This window comes from Columba livia, chromosome 1, assembly GCF_036013475.1.
Source record: "Columba livia isolate bColLiv1 breed racing homer chromosome 1, bColLiv1.pat.W.v2, whole genome shotgun sequence".
Lineage (NCBI taxonomy): Eukaryota > Metazoa > Chordata > Aves > Columbiformes > Columbidae > Columba > Columba livia.
Window position 1 is genome coordinate 12,068,733 of NC_088602.1, and position 15,142 is coordinate 12,083,874.

Consider the following 15,142-nt stretch of genomic DNA (forward strand, 5'->3'; position numbering starts at 1 on the left):
CCACTCATCATTAACACCCATATGAGTCATTAGACCATGGCGAAGATACTACATGAACTTTTAGTCACTACCTTCTGCAAACTGCATTGTTTAGCTGTTGTTCTGACTAGAAAACTAATTTCTACAAAAAAGCATGAAAAGAAAAATAAAAAAGAAAAATAAAAAAGAAAAATGAGAGCGAGAAACATTTCTGTTTGTCAAGAATAAATGGTCAGTCAGACACCCTCTTCACTGTCATACATATCTAGCGGCTTAGTTAATTAGCAAGTCATCAAAGAAAATAACTCTTCAGCTTCCATGTAGCTTGAATTATAACTATAATTTGACAGGATGGACTTCAGTTTGGTCATATTTGTGATAAACCCAGCTATGTTGTGTGAGAGATGTTTCTCATAATCATTTCAAGGAGTAAATGTTACTGGAGCTCTAACTGCCAAAATCACATGGACCGTGGTGAAAATACTTACTGGTTTGTGACAGGTATATACTGACAAACTATTCTTGCTCTGATGAATCATCCTGGACACACTTCATTTTTTATGAGTATTTCAGCTACTAAAGTGTTTTTGCAGTGTGAGAGAGGAATGTTGTGGACCAAGTAGATGTTGTGGGATCTCATGTGTTTAACAGGTTACACAGTTGCCCCCAGTTACAGAGAATGGGATTTGATTTGATAACCCCAGTTCTGTGTTCCTGTGCAACAGTAGAGTCCATGCATGTGTGTTGATCAATGTTTGGGCGCTGGCCATAACCTTTTTTAAAACTTACTTTATAACTCTTCCAGGTACACAGCAGAAACCTTAATAACCCCTGGAGAGACTTGAGAAGCCCAAAAAACCCCCAGGTGTGAGCATGTTTGAAGGCAAGAGCACATGCTATCAGTTTGCCTAAGGTATTTTAAGGTTGAGGTTTCTCTCCCTCCAGACTGTGGCTGTCATCTTTAAAATGGAAGAGAGCTGAATTGTGCAGAGCTCTGTTGCTGTTTTCTGGTACAGAAAAAAAATGTGGAGGGTGATATTTATCATATGCTGTATTATATGAAAAAAGTGCTATTTATACTGGAGCAAAGTACCTCTGGGGAAATATGTGTCTGGAAAGAAGCAGCATTAAGAAAGAAGTAAGACAAAGCCTCCTTGGTGGTGGCTGTTGGATCCTCAGATCACAGAAGGGCTGCATGCAGAGCACTGGACCAAGCTAGCAAAGGTAGATGAATTTTTTCTTTCCCCACTCAGTGGATCTTTGCTTCTTCCCTCAGCTTGGACAAATGCTGCCTTTCTCACCTCTTCTACATCATCCCTGCCATAACCAGCCTCAATTTAATCTTTGCAGTCACAATTTTACAATATCTCTTAGCGCTCCCTAAGCCAGACACATCTTGCCTAACTTTGGAGCTAGGGAGACTGGGCTTACTTTAAAGAAATAAACCGATTTTTCAGGTGTAGACTTCAATCTAGGCAAAATGTTTTCACCTCACGTTTCTACCCTAGCAGAGACCGGCTATTACAGGTTTCATACCTAATACCCGCATAACATAGTTTAAAAGCAGTTAAATGCATATCATTAATGTTGGCAACATCTAGTACATAATTATTATTAAAAATCTAGCCTACTTCCCAGTTTTCCCATTCATCTGCTTCTTTGAAGGTCTGTGCTGTGGTCATTCAGCAAGAGCAACCCATCAGTCATCATGAGCAAGCCATCAAGGATCTAATGCAACTCAAATGTAGATGCCTATGGTGAAAGCACTCTTGACATGTGGTTCATGCGAGTTATGTTAAATATCTATTTCAGCAAAAAACTAATTTCACCAATTTACAGTTAACAGGACTTTGAATAAGTGGTTCAATAGTAGTTAAAAATATCACAGTCAGATGAATCAGTCCCTAGGTTTCTCTGACACATTGTTTTCAATGTAGAAGACACTTACCTGCTATGCTAAAGAATAAACTTCTAAAATGTAGAAAAATGGAATTACACAGTTCTCTTAAGCTTTATCCTAGTTGCATTATATGTAACCATACTGGCGTCAAGAAAAGGGTCACTAAAGGCTATAAAAATGCATAACTAGAAGTCGTGATAATTTTTATTTTGTAATTTCACAGTGATATTGCATATTGCCTATCAGATCCCGTCAGAATTTTAATTTCTAACAAGAGAATTCATTTTTCGTGTCCTGAACAACACTAAACACGGTCAGTGCTCAACAGACACTGCGTAGTATTGATAGCCTTTGCAAGACAATGAGGCAGCAAAGATATTGCACAATCTCCCTTGGAATAGTAGTTCAGTGACTATCATCAGCACAGTGACAGTACAGCAAACTAATCTGCTTCTCTCAGCTGTTTAGCATCAGCATAATCACAACGAGCAAAATACCTTCTGCAAATATTCATAAATACTTCAAATCACCTTGCAGATATTCTGGAAGAACCACCACTCAAGGCATCAAAGAATTAGCATGAGTGAGAGTGCTGAATTAACGCAAATTCCTTCTGGCTTGTTCTCTGTGTTTATGTACAACCTGCCACCCCTTACCCAGGACAGAAAATAAAAAAAGAATGCAATGAAAATGAAGAATCATTCTGCTTCTCAGCTTAGCTGTGAGTTCATAAACTTATCCTTCAGGGAAGAGATTACTCATGCTGACCTCAGATTTACTTGTCATCCAGAACGGATGCACAGGCATTCAAGCACATTGACACTGGTAGATAGACTTTGAGGCACACAGACACACTGGCTTCTTGTAAACTTTCACTGACATCACAAAACCTCATCTTCATAGGATAATAAGCTTCCCTTCTTAGCATTTCTCACCCTATTAACAGAGAAATAATCCAAATGTGTTGATACCTCCATTATACAAACAAAATGGGGAAAAAAATCACTTTGTTTTAAACACATTATTTCCTTTAGCAGCATAAATTATTTCATGAAGTCACTGATAAAATTATTTGGTTGATGGAAGGACTGAGGTCTGCAGTGCATGGAGATGTACTACAATCTACTTTTCTTTAAATGACAAACTTGGACATTTTTTTTAATATAAAGAGATATTAAATGATACATTCCTATTCCCTGTTTTTTACAATAGCTCTTAATGCAGCCTGTTGATCAATAGAATGTACTTATACACATATACAGACCTATAGACACACAAACCAGAGCTAATTCTGGAGGAAGTTTTCCTTTGAACATATCAGAGGCAAGATTCCATTAACCTTGGCAATTCTTCAAAGAATAACTAAATCCTTTCTGCACATGAGTTGCACATACCTGATTCACAGGGATGTCAGTCTGTAAATCCTGTAAATCGAAGTTTGAGCTAATTGCCATTTATCCATTAGATTTACTTATACATAATATTTCACACTTCTGAAGACTCTTCAGGCATGGAACTTCTCCCCACTGAGCATCAGAGGTGTTTTTTAATACAATTATCCATCCTTACAGAATATTTCACAATATGGTAAACTTCACACCTTAATTATCTTTTCCAACACCTGCTGTTCTGTTATTAGCAAAAGCAGCTAACTTCGATAGAGCCTGTCCCTCCCTTATTTGCTCCTAGATCCCTCCTTTCCTCAATATACCCAGGCATCTTTTACCACATAAACCTCTTTAATGGCAATATTTCATGGGCTTTCATGGGCAGGCATATGGGGTGGGGATGGGTGTTATTTTGACAGCAGTATCACTTCCAATTAAAGGATTCTGTAAGAGCTCTGTAGTCCTTCCTGCCTTTACAGGTGCAAACCTTGTCACTGAGTGCAGTCCTAAACACAATCTCAGCTTCTCCATCAGTTTGCTTTCCTGGTCCTCCACTCTTTTCCCCTTCCTGCACGAGGCTGACTCCCGGAGTAAGCTGCCAACAGAACAAAACGGGAATGTAATTACAATGTGGAAGAGAGTGGTAGTGATGTTAAAATATTTCCATTTTCTTTCAGAGCTAATGGGCCATCTTGCACTCTATATTTCCATTCATTGTCCATTCATTGTTTAACATGCATTTTGCTCCATATCACACTCCACGTTTCATGCAGTATGTCATTTCTTACACAGCCACCCTCTTTAACATCAGTGTTGCCAGGCACATTAGTAATTAATTGCACATTTTACAGGCCTGCCTGTGGGAGAACATGAAAGAGTTATAACCTTCTTTGATTTATACTAAAGTGCTTCCATAAATTCTGTTTTAGAGTACAAATTTGCCTTGTTCCTAGGACCTCAGTCTCTTATAGCAAACATTAAGCCAACTCTTTGAGCTTGGTTTGCTTCTCTTTGTCTGGATTTTTTATTATCTCCACACCGAAAGCTGTCTCCAACCCCAGTTAAAAACTTTTCTTAAAATATTAACTCAATTTTCTTTATTGCAATTATTCAGATTTCTTCTCCTTGTGTCCCCCAGTCATAGTGAATGCGGAGACCAATTGTTCATTGTCTATTTTATAGGAACTTGTTACAACCAGAATGCCGTCTTCATACTTGCTCTCATGTTTTCTTTTCTCGAATAAACATATTCAATTTGTTTAGACCTTCCTCTTCGGCCTTGTTAAATAATCTTTTAATTATTCTTGGAGAGAACTCTAAGAGCAACCAGAATTGGTCTACATTTTACTTTTACATATGGTGCTCAGACCAGACAGGGTATTTCAATAAGGCTTGGGCTAGCTAAGTACTTAGCAGGCTGAAAAGAAAATCGCTATTATAACATTTCCTCTTTTGTTAATGCAGAACACAACTTGCATTTCTGGAAAAAAAAAATGCACTGTGCCTCAGTTTCTCTGATATGTTAACTTGTTGGGTTTGTTTCTGTTTAATGCACCCCTAAATCCTTTTTCTGCAGTTCTTCATCTGCATTACTCACCATTTTTATATTAGTGTGTTTGATTTCCTCTTCCTAATGGTCATTCTTCATGATTGCCTCTATTGAATATGATCTTGTTGATTTAAAATGTTGCCTTCTGCAGTTTGCTAGGATTTCCTCAATTACAGAAATTCCTGCAGGCAATTTTTAATGGTTAAGTTCTTTAATGACTTCAGAGTGAATTTCAGTATGTCTGAACAAATTGAATCCATCTAACTTATCTAAATGTCTTTAATGCCTCCCTGCTCTATCTTGCTCTGCACCTCCATATTGTCATTAAAATTAATTTAATTACCTGGTGGCTGTTGACATTCCCTTTTTCTTCCAGTGACTCAAATGAATCACTGAGTACCTCTGTCATTTCTACAGCATCAGTCATATGTGCCTCTTCATCATTCCTTTTTTTTCACTGCTACCATGGTGAAAATACACGATACAGGTAGCAAGCGAATGTGCAGACTATCCTTCCTTTTAAAAATGAAATGTAGGTCTGTCATCACAATGAGACATCAACCAGCTAAAACACTTATTTCTCATCTCCAGCATGCTTAAAATGTAACCAAAGTCAGACAAGAAGATATATAATAATGTCACTTTCTTACTTAGCAGAGTTGTTCCCTCTCCCCCCCTTTTTGAGATGGCAGAATATGTACTTACTGAGAAAAAAAAAAAAAAATCTTCCTTTTCTAATTAAGCTGCATTGATTCTGAAGTGCTAAAGAAGACAGAGACACATTCAGGTCTTCTGGCTTGAAAGCAAAATTCCAATATCACAATCTTTTAATTTTTTTTAGTGAAGATAATGAAATAGTCAAGAAGAAGACAGTCTTATTGTTCCTTTTTGCAGATTTTGAGTTTGTTGCTGGCTATAAGATACATATTTTGAAATCTGAAAAACATAGGAGAGATATGGAAGAGCATGCAACTGTAATAATTTATGTTTGGACTCTTATGCTCATTGCTGCCCTGCTTCTGCAATGATTTAGTCGTGGGTGCCTTTTTGTACTTGAAAGATTTTAATCACAGGGAAAATAGCCATGGGCTAGAACAACAAATCCAAAAATTATCTCTGAGAGGTTCAAAGATAAATATTTGAGCATCATATAATCACAGAATAAAAGTTTGAAGGGGACCTCAGGAGTTCTCTAGCCCAACTTCCTGCCCACAGTAGGGTCAGCTACAAGATTAGGCCAGATTATTTAGACCTTTATCCCATTGTGTCTTGACAATTCCCAACAACCCCCATGCTTGGACTTCACAGCTTCTCTAGGCAACCTTTTCTAGTGCTCAGTGACCCTCACTCTAAAAAATTGTTTCCTGATGTTCAGAGGGAACCTCCTGAGTTTCATTTTGTGTCGATTGCCTCTGGTCCTAGTACTGGGTACAACTGAAAAAAGCTTGATTCCAACCTCTTTCCAGCCTCCCTTCAGGTACATAGAGATTGATAAAGTCCCCCAGGACCTTCTCCAGGCTAAACAGTCCCAGCTATCTCAGCATTTCCTCTCATGTTCCATCCCTCTGCTCATCTTTGTGACCTCCTCTGGACTCACTCACAGGTCCATGTCCTTCTTGTGCTGAGAGCCCCAGAGCTGGACACAGCACTGCAGGTGGGGTCTGACCAGGCCAGAGCAGAGAGGACAATCACCTCCCTTAACCTGCTAGCCACAATTATTTTGATGCAGCCCAGGATGTGGTTGGCTTTCTGGGCTACAAGCGCACATTGCCAGATCATGTTGACCAGCAACACATCAACCAGCACCCCCAAGTCCTTCTCCTCAGGGCTGCTCTCAGTCCATACTTTGCTCAGGCTGTATTTGCGCTTGGGATTGCTTGGGATTGACCCCACCACACAGCTTGGTGTCGTTAGCAAATTTGTTGTGGTTGCATTCAATCCCGCTGTCCATGTCCAGTCCTCTGAGTTCAGTCTTTCAGACATTGTCTGCTCATGTCTCCCTTCTCTAAGATGTTATGGAAGGTAGTGTCAAAAGCCTTTCTTCAACATGGCCATAGTTTTCACCTTCTCCTTTCACCATAGTTTTCACCTTCACCTTTCACCTTTCTCTTCCAGTGACTTCTCCCCTTGTAAGAAAATATCAATATAACAGCCACTGTTCTTGAGGTTTTCTTGTGGATGGTTGAGGTCTCCAACTGTTCACTGTAATCTTCTGTTCATAGAACAATGTTACCTTTGAACACCTCCATGATTTTGCTGTGTAAGGTGGCCTTCTTGGTTTTAGGATGATTCACTCTTGCTGATGAGCCTATGTACATTATAGCAGTGGTTTAGGACCTGTGCAAGGAGTCTCTGGCTCTTTGCCTCACATTTTCTGGAGTGCACTTGTCTCCAGACATCCATTCTTTCCTGAAATTATTTTGAGCTTTTGCCAACTGCTGGACTTCAAAACAGAGACCTTCATAAGCTCATGGCTTTCCAAGTAGTGGCACAAAAGTTGTATCATAGGTGAGGTGTAAAAATTGCATGGTAGCAAAGGAGTGAGTGACAATGAATATTGTTGAAGGAAGGTAAAATGAAATGAGATTAGAGTGGACAAATATGCTGACATGAACACAAATTGAGCTGGCGTTAGCAGTGTGGAAGAGACTGAGGTACAGGTGAAGAAATAGGTGACCCTGAATAACCAAAACTGGGTGAGCATTGAACAGTACAGAACGGAACTCTGGCTACCTGTCAGCTAATGAGAACTTTGTCTGGAAGCTAAGAGGTTATCTGCTGGAAGCAAATGAAGACTCCAGTTATTCCTCAGGATAAACATAATCCACCAAAATGGAAACGTCTAATCAGTCCATGAGTCTTCCATACAGAGCATGGAGCATTACTCACCTAGAATGCTCTACAAACTCACTATTCGTGTCCAAATATGAATCTAGACTTGAAGAGCTGTAGTAAAAAGCTGGGATAACAGAGGAAATATGAGGAGTCTCAGAAGTAGGTGCTGTGTTTGACATGAGCTATTAAAATGCTACTGTATTGATATAAACATGAGATTATTTTTGTTTCTTCCTACTTCCATTTTCAGTATTACAACTTTCCCAGTATTATCAATTATTAGCATTTTTAATTTTCCAACAATGTCTGGAAAATTCTTTGGAAATAAAGAAGTCCTGGAAATAATTAATCTTGAATACTTCTCTAATGAGATAAAAGGCAAGACAATAAGGAAAGGGGAACATATATGCTGGGGGAAAATGAAAAAAACAATATTTTGTTTATTCAATTTTTTTTTTCTTATATGGAGTGACTGTTTAGTGTCTTCTACTCACTGGTAGTTGGTTGACTTTCTGTAAGAATGGAAATAACTTTTAGAGAAGTACTTGAATGAGAGAAGATCTGTAGGCTGATAGATAAACTCAGAAAAAAAATCACTCCTAGGGAAGGATCTGCTATGTGAATAGAAAAGGCAAAACTTAACAATTTACGAAATGAAATAGAAGTGACTTGATGATGCAAGATCCTAAAGGTACAAAGAAGAGTGACAGCCTTCATGTAATAAAAGGGAAGAAAGATAAAACAGGATTTCAAAGGTAACAAGCCAGTTATATTTTAGAAGTTAGAAAAAGACTTGTGTAACTATCAACAACCACAGATCTGTTATCTGAAAATCACCCACGGTCTTTATTCCTCTTCTCTTATTATCAGCAATGAAGATTCAACAATTAAAATCCCATTGTTTCCTCACTGGCTGATAAGGATGATGAGAATCCAGCTCAGCCTTCCAAAGCACTGAAGAGCCAATAAAGTTTAACTGGAGAGCAAGCTCTTGGCTTGCTGCCAGCTAATAACAAAACTGGTCAAAAAAGTAGCTCTGTTGGGTGATAAAAAGGGCATTTGTAAAATCATTTTTCTGTGTCTTCTTACAGTCTTGAATTATTTTGTATGTACTTTCCTGTTGGCTACTTTTCCTGCCATTTCTCACCACTTTTGCTTTCTTGTGTAAATTACACCAATTTATCAGATTCCAGTTTGCTGGCATGTAAAAACGCCAAGTACCTTGAACAGCTTCCCTGAACCTAACTCTGTCTGATGAGACAAAGTCACAGGCGCACTGCATGTGGGGGAGACAATAAAGACATACAGCCATAACAGTCTTGTGGGGTCTCCTTCTCTGGAGACATTCAAACCCACCTGGACACATTCCTGTGTGACCTGCTCTGGTGAACCTGCTTTAGCAGGTGGGTTGGACTGGATGATCTCCAGAGGTCCCTTCCAACCTCAACCATTCTGTGATTCTGTGGTGTAATACACCACGTGATGATAAAGCAGAGCCAACAGTTGCTTGAACCCTTCACAATGAAAACACAGCGATGGCCCCCCAGTTTTCAGATTACCTTGGGAGCAGTTTTACAATGTATAATCTATAGAGGGGAAATTTTTGTCAGTTTGGTTTCCCTTAGTTTTTGGGAAACCCTGAAGCTGTAGTGTGTAATCTAATGAAGTCTGCAAAACCATATTAAACGGTAGGGTTTATGGACCTGCTGTATGTTGCAATGCTGGGAGTTCACAAGAAACTCTGAGATGTCCTCTGAGCTAAGAATTTGGCAGCCATGACTGTAGAATATTCATGCAATGACTCTAATGGAATCAGTATACCATCTTCAAACAGTCCTGTAAATTGGGTAATCATGAATCTAAACTTATGGTTGACTAAAAGCTTATTCCTTTTCTTCTTTTCTATTAGATAAGAAAAAAAAATTGTAAAATCCAGAAAAGGTGCTGCTTGTGGCTCTTAATGACTTAATAAAAATTATACCATTTTTTGAGAATGCCATGTTGGAACAATTCCTTCTGAATCACGACTACATGCAGGTTAGTAATTAGAATAACAGAGCTCAGAGGAAAGGGAGTTATTTGCCTGTTCACAGAGAGAATTCAACACAAGCCCTACAAGACCCTTGTGATCCTTGTGTTGTATATTAAAAAAATTAAAACTGGAGAACAATCCACAAGCAGTAGCAAACTATCACCCTGTAGTGCCCTTTCCAATCTTTTTTCTTTTAAAGAAAGAAAAATCATTGCCTTTCAGGGTCCAGCCACCCAGCCATTTTGTGGAAATAAAGAGAAGCTTCTAACCGAGCAGGAATTAAAAACCATTTTTCTTCTGATCCAGCTACTGTCTAATCTCTGTGGCTAGTAGATAGGGAATGTGTCTTATTAAACAGGCTGCATGTAGGTGCATTGGTCTGTGAAAATGGGTGTGATTAAGTAGAGGAACTGCATTAATTCCACCATTAACAATATTGATCTCTTACCTATAGGTAATTAGCTTATTTAAAACAAATCATCCTTCTAGTTTATTGAAATATGTATATAAGAGATCAATCCGGGGTATGTGATTTTGAGCTTATCATCAAACAGCCTCATGAAGGCATTGCTCACTGCAGCCGTCTATGCTCTGAGGCATTCAGATCACTACCAAGATTATCACTTACCTCTTGTAGAGCTGTTCAGGCACACAGTCAAACTAAAGCATATTCAAACTTAAATACTTCTTTTCTGGATCAGAACTGGTGATAAAACAACTCGTGTATTACAGAAATCTGCAAGGTGACTGGAATTCTGCACTTACTCTTTCACTTGTTAGTTCAAAATTTTAAGAACAATGGGGTTTTTAACTGTAAATCCTGTTTATTTGACAGGGATTCTAGAAACCACAATGAGGTTTGTCCCTGCTAATCACAGTCTCACAGTCATTTCAGAAATATCTTCAAGGAGAAGACAGAAGTCTGTCAGAGCAATTCCAAAGGTAATGAAAAGAACACAGAATGTGGTGTTCATTTCAAAGAGTTTTCTTTATTAGTGATGGAGATAATAGGGAAATCAAGAGCCCAGTTGACTATCGGAGTTGAAATTGAGTTTGCAGGACTAAAAATTAAGGGTTTTTTGTCAAGTCAGCAGATCTGCTGCTGAGTCACTGAGAGACAGAAATATGACACCTCTTCATATTCCTCTGACAGTAATTTTTTCAGCCTGTCCATTACAAGCCCTTAATGGATTTGATATATTAGCATTTGAAAAGGGAATAAAGATCAAAACTGTATTGCAACCTGTATATATCCTACCATTATGTTACCAAAATAAGTTTTGCTGCTTCTAGAGTAGTCAGAAAGTAAAACATTAGAGTAATTTTGGCATGCAACAAGACAGGTGAGACTATTATTAGTATGGCTGAAAATAAAGCTGAAACATCTTTGTTGGTGGTTCAAGACCATTAGGGATAATATGGTCTCATTTAATAATTAATAGCACACTAACCAGTTTCACTAAAATCTGTCTGCAATAGGCTGTGGAAGTGATGAAGGAATTCATGCACCTTCAGCCATATAGATTTAAAATGATAAAACTCCATTGCCTAGTGATCAGAGAAAAAAACCTCACTTTTTCATGTCAGTTGTGCCACTGAAGTCTCACAATACCCCTTCAGATTTCTATTCTGCTGAAACACAACTTAATCTAAAATTAACCTTCCTTTGCCATTTGCGGGCACACTGTGTAAATATTAATGTGTGAAAGTATTCCATTTATAAACAGTTGGCAATCTCTCCTGCCACACACATCCCCAACGCTGACAGGAAAGAAGCAAGTCAGAAACCAGCTGAAGACAGAAACAGTACTTTGCTCACATTTACATCACTCTGAGATCAAATACCAGCTCCTCTTTGCATGCCTCTGCCTGGCCATTTCTCTTGGGATGTATTTTCCGAAACAAAACTAAAGTCTAAGTGTTTGCGAGGATACCAGCACAAGAAAGCAGCGTTTGCTTGTTCTGGTTGTGAGACCATGTGCAGACAGGGCTGAAAAGCTGCCTGAGGCTAATGTACATCTGTGTTGCACATGCTTCCTTGTGTCTAGGACTGAGACCATTCCTGTCACACTGTTGAACTAGAACTTGATTAACCTTATTGTAAGGATGCCACTGCTTCCCATGTGCTTGGTGGCAACTGCTCAGATGCACTCAAACGACCCTGGTCAGAGGAGCTATTTTAGAAAGGCAGGCTTCTATTTAGAAGAATGCGCCAAATTGGGGAGCGCAGATTTAGCGTTCCCAGGTGGGAATGTGGCTGTGCAAAACAGAAGGCTGTTTCTTCACCCTGTAAATACAAATGGTGTAAAGCGACTAAGTAAATCTCCCAGGATGTTCAATGAGACGTAGCAGAGTGAGAAGGAAAGACAGTATCGCAGGCCCAGGTTGTAAACATAAATCACAGTAGGCAACTACTGATCACTAAAGGAGTGCAACCTTGTGAATCAGGCAAAACTGGTTTAAGAAAGCAGAATACCCCAGATAAATAAGTTTATGGTGGATCTAGGAATCACTGAAGGAAGTGCTAGCAGGCTGAGTAGATGTCTTGCACTGTGCAAGCTTTAAATGGAAGATCAGAAATTGAATAATGGTATTACCTGGATGAGCATAAGCCAAATAAGAGCACAGAGGCATAAGTGGAGTTGAAACAGTTGTTAAGCTCTGTTTGTGGTATTCTGAACAATAAGGCAGATAAGTCACAAGTTATGACTATGTCATATTTAAAACAACTGCTGCAGATGGCCTCTCCCTGGGGACTAAGGGTCTGTAACTTCAGGGTCTGTAATTGTGGAAGCCAGTCCAGAATAAACTGGAATCTTGGTTAAGAGACACAGCAGTGATATGGGAAAAGAAATAAACAAACAAACCCCAAGTAAATAATAGGAACTTAAATAAAAAAATCTAGGGAGAGGAATAATTTAGAGGCTATATGAACTGTTACCTTTGACAGTATAACTCCCTCGATGCCCTTTATCAGGTTAAGTGGTGAAAGTGTGGTGGTAGAGTAAGGAGTGGCAGAATAGCACAACTCCTAAGGTAGTGCTGAGAAATAACACAGCAGAAGATATGCAGCAAGACCAAATATATATAAACTACTTCAAAAGCATTGGGAGGGTTTGGATTGCTGGGATATTACCTCAAGAAGCATTCTGCTGTATTGCTTGTAGGACATCAGTGCAAGCAAAGAGGAAAGCGGGCCCTGTATCCTCTCCCTCCTAGCCATGGTCTTGGGAGACCTGGCCTTCCCCTTCCCATGGCTCATGGTCAAATTAGAACTGAGTCGCTGGAGAAGGCCCAGGGCTCTGGTAGAGCTAAGGGGTGACCAGAAAACCTGCAAGATACCAGCACATTCATGAATGTAACAAAGGAAGCTTGAATATCAGGGGCAGGCTGTGCCCACTGCAATCAAGAAGCCACTCTGGTGGAGTAACTACAAGAATCTAATGAAGTATTAAGGAGATGTTATGGTTTTGGTTATTTTTAGTGAAGGAGTATAAGAAAGAGAAGTTGAAAATTCTGGAGTGACTTCAGAAAAGGGCAGTGAAGCTGGTCAAGAGTCTGGAGCACAAGTCTTATGAGGATCAGCTGAGGGACCTGAGGGTATTTAGCCTGGAGAAAAGGAGGCTGAGGGGAGACGTTATCACTGTCTACAACTACCTGAAAGGAGGTTGTAGCATGGAGGGTGTTGGTCTCTTCTCCCAAGTAACAAGCAATGAACAAGAAGAAATGCCCCACCTTACACCACTGGAGGTTTAGATTAGATATTAGGAAAAATTTTTCGTGGTAAGGGTTGTCAAGCATTTGAATAGGCTGCCCAGGGAAGTGATTGAGTCACCGTCTCTGGAGATGTAAAAAAGATGTATAGATGAGGTTTTTATGGGCATGGTTTAGTGGTGGACTTGACATTGTTAGGTTAATTATTGGACTTGATGATCTTAAAGGTCTTTTCCAACCATAATGATTCTATGATTCCATTAGAATCAGCCAGGCTGCAGATCCCTGCCACCTAGGGGCTGACCACACAGGACAGAAATACATAGTGGCCCTGCAAGCACAGTTTCAAAGTCATTACAGGTTTGCTATAGCTCTTTGGGAGACACAGAACACTAGGATGGAGACAGACAGAGTGATCCAGACCCACCTCAACTAGGAATTGATATGAATAATTGTTCTGTGGAATCTGAAAAACAACAGTTACTCACCAAAATACACACTATTGCAAAACCAGCTGTGAAATACAGACAGCCACGCAGAGAAAAGCAGTATCTCTTTTATTAACCAAGACTAGCAAAAGGGAAGGTCTAGAGATGTAAGAGCAAATTCCTATAACAAGGAACTGAAGTCCCAAACAGATTAAAGCAATAACAAAAATGACAGTGCTCTTCAACATGGATACCTATGCAGAATGGTGGGTTCAAGGAGAGAAAACCATTGGGATAGCAGTATGGGAACCCAATTTGAGCAGCAGCAACCATTGAATCAGATTGGTAATCATATTTTCGGTTGAATCAGCACAGAGGTTCCAACAAGCAAAGAAAATTTTGAGAGATTAAAAAAAGCTCAAAGGGATAAATAAACACAGGAATTAGTCAGAGCTCTAACATTTGCTAACAATGATCTGCAGCAATCAGATCTAAGAAAGAAGGATAAGAGTGAAGCATCGTATAAATAAGAGACCCAAATATGAACCCCAGAACTAGAAAACAATAAGTGAAAGGGCAGCATCAGCTTTGAGGCTCCTCTAAAACGCATTCTGAAAAGTTTTGAAAGAAAAAGAGAGCCATATACAAAAGAATACCTAACTTGTAGAAGAGGTAGAACATTTAAAACTGCAGAACAATCCAAACAAATGCAACACAATTAACATGAAAACAAGCAGTTCAAGCTTACAGATATTACTGTTAAATCCATTGAAGCATGTGAGTATGTGCATTAAAGAAACCTAGCAGGGTGGTCAAAATCAGGAGGAAAAAAAAAAAGAAAGAAGAAGGACAAGTTTGAAAACAAACACCAACAAATGGCATAAGGCATATAAGGTATAACCCTAACCCTAACCTAACCCTAACCTAACCCTAACCCTAACCATAACACTGACCCTAACCCTTAACATTACAGATACATTAAAACTCACAATGATAGTAACAGTAACTATCAGCTTCACAATGACACTGACACTAGAATTCAGGAATGAGGTTCACAAGTTACAGAATAAACATTACGCTTAGGGGTTAGGAGGTTAGGGTTAGGAGGTAAGGGTTAGGAGGTTAGAGTTAGGGTTAGGAGGTTAGGGTTAGCGTTAGGGTAAAGGGCAAAGGTATATGAGAATTTAACAGCTGAAAGCATGATGGATTAGTTGTTGACCCTAGGAGGCCAGAGTGAGACAGAGAGGGGCAGGTATCAGGAATTTTATTGAACTCAGAGAGACCTAGCCCTTGAAAACTGAAGTTAGCACTGTAACA